Source organism: Nilaparvata lugens, chromosome X, assembly GCF_014356525.2.
Source record: "Nilaparvata lugens isolate BPH chromosome X, ASM1435652v1, whole genome shotgun sequence".
Lineage (NCBI taxonomy): Eukaryota > Metazoa > Arthropoda > Insecta > Hemiptera > Delphacidae > Nilaparvata > Nilaparvata lugens.
The window spans coordinates 1,191,285-1,196,186 of record NC_052518.1 but is presented as its reverse complement, the minus strand read 5'-3'; positions in this window follow the sequence as shown (position 1 = coordinate 1,196,186).

Below are 4,902 nucleotides of genomic sequence, written 5' to 3'. Positions count from 1 at the left end.
ATTCATGTTTCATCATGAAAAAGATATCATGTTGGCTAGTAACAATTATTGAGAATAAATTTGTGGATAAAATTGTTAGTTTTTTTTTAAGTATATTCAGTAAAGTGGTTTCAAATGAATGATGGCTTGAAATATCATAAACCATAATTCATACAAAAACTCTAATCATCAATGTTATATGAACAAATTAATTGAATGAAAGAAGCTTCTATTTCTATTTTCAAAATTTTTCTCGATTGAATAATACTTGAAGGTGATGATGTGAAATTAGTTCATATATCATAAATGAATTTTTGTTTTACCATGAGGTGAGGTTGCATGACTGCAGCGGTAAATTCAAATGCTAGTGGGTTAATCAAAAAGTGGCAATTTATAAACATAACCTATGATTAATTATTATTGATACAACTATTTTATAAAAATAGGTACCTATTTCAGCCGATTCTTCAACATAAAGAACTGGCCGTATTTTCGAGCAATACAGTTTTTATAGAGCTATGTTAATGTTACAATGAATAAAAATTCATCAATATAATTCCCACAGCTACAATTGTATGTTGTAAGTGGCATACCTATATCACAATATACATATTACACAGTATACTTATTCTGTGCCTATATAGCCTAGTCTCCTCTCCATGTTTTGTGGTACTCCCACACCAATTTAGACTTGCTTTCATTGGAGTCAAGAGCCTTGAGGGCTGCCTGACAATATGACAAGATTACTATATGCTTGTCGCAATATGCCAGAAAGATAATACAATTCAATTTTCTTTCCATCCAAGACCAGTCTTTACACTGGATAGATTTCGTCATAAGAAATTAAGTGTTGTCCCAGACTTGTACAGAGTTCTGTTCTGGGTGAATCACTGTACGACTGTACACCCCGTAGCCAGAATTCCCTTCAATGAGAGAACCGTCCGTGTGCCAAACAAGGGTACCTCTCTTGAAATACGGCCCTTCCTCAGACATCCATACCTCTCTGGAGCAGAATTTAACAGAAAAAGGTTGAGTGAAAACCATCTCTGTATTCATGACATTTGAAGTCATTTCAAGCACAGGGCTGTAAGCATCAGCTTTGGTAATTGTGCAGTGGCCTGTTCCAGACAGGCCTGCCATCCATTGGCCTGCGACTTGTCGATAGGCTGATGATTTTCGTGCTTCTGCCATGATAAAAATATCCGTGGGTAGTCCCTATTTGATGGCATGTTATGGCATATGGTATGACCTTGTAGGATGGTGCCTTCCAAGGGTGATGTACATGGCTATGGCACCAGAAACAGGCTGAGGCTGGACCTGCTATACCTATTGTAGATTGGGGAGGACCCAGAGCAGCCTCATCTACATACCAGCCAGAATTGTGGAAAAGCTGTCAGTCTCAGCCAGGAGTCTGCCTGAGACAGAGGGGACTGGGGGCTTTCCTTCAGGAGAACCCCTTTTATTCCATATGAGGGAGTTTTATTATTGTAATCCTCAGACTGTGAGTAGATATGTCTTGTCTGTCTGTTTCTTCCGTTTGCTGCTTGGATTTCATTGCATGCTATTTGTTGTTTATATGTTTGACTTGCAACTTTTGTTCTTTATTTGACCTGCCTTTTATGACAGCTAGTTTTTTATTGATCTTGACTTGTTCACTTATATGGACATGCCCATCTTCTTGGGTTGTAGGGTTGTGTTTGTTCGCATAAAAACATTTCAACTTGTGGATTGCATACCGGAAAACGGGAACGATTTAGATCTCCAAATTTTGCACATACTTTCTAAAAATATCAATCTCGTGCACCTCGAAGCCCAAATTTCAATTTCCTTCTAGATTTTTCAGAATTAATGGACAAATTTCATTCATGTGACATGAATATTATTATAATTGAAATGTACATACCACAATGTTAATATAGAACTATATCTAGATAGACTACAGTACCTCTTCGAAAAAGATTGTTAAAATTGTTAACTAAATCAATAAACCAGTCCAATTTTGTCAAGTTGGCATTAAGTTGAGATTCCTAAACAAGATTTGTGTTCTGTCTCTTTATTATGTTAGTACCTTATCTATACTATAATAAATGAAAGAACTGGTTTATATGAGTAAGGGATAGGAGAATTATATTTCATTTATTTATTTATTTCATTTATTTACAATGCAAATGACACTAATGTAATAACATTGAAAGATAGAATAATATAAGATAGTCCTTGTGCTATTTTTCTTCCAAATTTATAAGTGACAAAGTCCAAGATAATGTTAGAATTTCACGTGTACAATTTTTATAAAATTTTGGTCCAAAATAAACATTAAAACTATAAATGTTGAGTTTAGATGGCTTAAATTGATAAATTAATTAGAAATATTCCACTCAATTACCACTTTTAACGAATAATATTGAGTTATTTAAGAAAATTTGGAACTATTCAAGAAACACAAACTCGTAAACACTAAAGCTCATCACGCATCATCACGTCAAAACTACTGACTGAAATTAACTAGAAATTTGGCATATACATTATTTATTAACTGAGGATGGTTCTAGGCCTGTTTCAAATTCTTCAAGATTCCACTCGGTCAAGTTTTCAATTTGTAAAGTTTTTAAATGGACCCTTGCGGAGCACGGGTTACCTGCTAGTGTAAAATAACCACGCCATGATCAGAAACACCTTATTACCATTAGTATAAAGACTTACTAATGTGATGTAATTTTTGACCTGTGATATATTGATCTTGTCAAATTTGTTATTGCTTGTATGTTTTTTGATATCTTTTTCTAATGCTCTGACAATAAATGAATCTTATATTACATTTTTCGGGGAAGGGGCCCCTAAAATTATTGTTTTGCGGCCAGGAAACATTGAAAGCCTCTCTCCCACAGGTCAGTTATTCAGTATATACAGGTAGGACTATAAGTCATGATCAAATTTATCATAAATATCTACGGTATGTAATAATTCATCTATTATCTAAATTACGCACACATGATTCCTTGTATTGCAACAAGAAACATTGATGGTATTTGTTGTGATGTTATTTAGCTAATAAAATCCGACTTGTGAATAAAATAATCATCTGAATGAACAGTACAATAGATAAAAAATAGGCTCTCTATATTCTCATTATATAACAGTAATTAGTATCATAAAATAATTAAGGCAGTTTATCTTAACCAGCTTTTACGAAAACATAATATTGACACATGCACGATTTATAATCCATATTTGCATCTGTGAATTGGACTAGAACAGTTTTACAGCCAACCTAAACCTCCTAAGCATCCAAGTCCAATCCCATAATGTAGTACTGTCACCTGGTCATATGGGACATATATATGAATCATATATTTATCTCATATTGATCAGGATTTTAGAGTTTTTAAATTAAAGGTTCAATGAACAGTTTTTTGTCTTTGAACAATCTTTGTCATCGACAGAAAGATTGTTTATTTATTTATTTAACGTTAGCTTCTCTCTGTTTCTAATAACAAACGTGCCGCTTGTGCGACAAATAAAAATATGTACTTGAAATGGCTTTCATGTTTGGCATTGACTAAGTTTATATTAATACCGAAAATTTAGCTTTTGGGGCAGCGATCTCGTTCGTTAGGACTGTGAGTAAAGTCCGGCTGATCCAGTGAAAAAAGACTGGACTTCGTATCGTTTTATAATACAGTTATTCTGTCACAGATCGGGCAGTTTAAAAATAATTGTATTATCAAGGGAGACGGGTTCTGAGCCTATTCATTGGTTCAGTTAATTTTGTTTTTTAAAATACTAACTGTAAAATCGCGATTAAACCCGTGAATGCCAAAGGGGGAAGCCATCTTCAAAGGTAGGCGATTACTGGATAAGATCATTGTTCTTAATTTTCATAACCACAAAGATTGAATCATCATTAGCAGCAAGCGAGTACTTTCCCCATTAATTTCATTTCAATATTGTGTTTGTATATATATATTAAATATATAAATTTTATATTTTACCGTTTTGGAATAGATAAAAATTGATATTTATCATATTCAACCATATAAACCGAATGATACCAATTAATTAAAGTTCTAGTTATTCTTTTCTCTTTTGTTATCATAGTTCTTTTCCCTCCTTACATATTTGGTGGAGGCTTCTCCCACCGTTCCTCATCTTGCTTACAGTACACATTACTATGAAACCATACTGTAGTATAAACCACTAACTACCATTGGAATATAAATAGAAAATAATGTCATTTCTAAATTCTAGCTATAGTATACTTTCCCTATTCCCATTTTACACAGTCAATAGATATATTATCATATATTATTTGGTCGAATCTTTGATCAACGAGCTCTCTGATCGTTTATAATCTACAAATATTTGAAAGTCTAACACGACTCGACAGTTTTTAAAATTTGAAACTTTATTTTCGACTAAAACTTCGATAACCGAATAACAAAAAAGTTCAGGGGGCAAGTGTTTTCGTCGAGTAAATGTGTAGAACTAATGTATAAAATTTAAGAAGATACTATAAGAATAACAATAGAAATATAATAAGTAGGTAGCGGTATCGTCTTTACTAAGTTCTTCTATTGCTTGTAGTGCTTCAATCTTGATATTTCCACCATGTACGGTATTATATTAAATGAAAAGTTTGTTTTCAATTTAAGGAATGGAACTTCATTCACTTTTTGTGTAGTTGAGAAGTTGATATTGTGGTAACTATTCATATTGAATGAAAAAGACTAAGAAATTGTCAAAAAACCACAGATTTATTGATACTTAGAAAGACCGGTTTCGGTTATTACACCATTGTCTCCTATTTCTTCGTTCAAACCGAGTATCTGCATACGGCCCATAGGGCATCAAGTTCACATTCAAATACAGTATGTAGTATCTGATAAACTCCTCAAAAAAAAAAAAATGGAACTTCAGATGTGG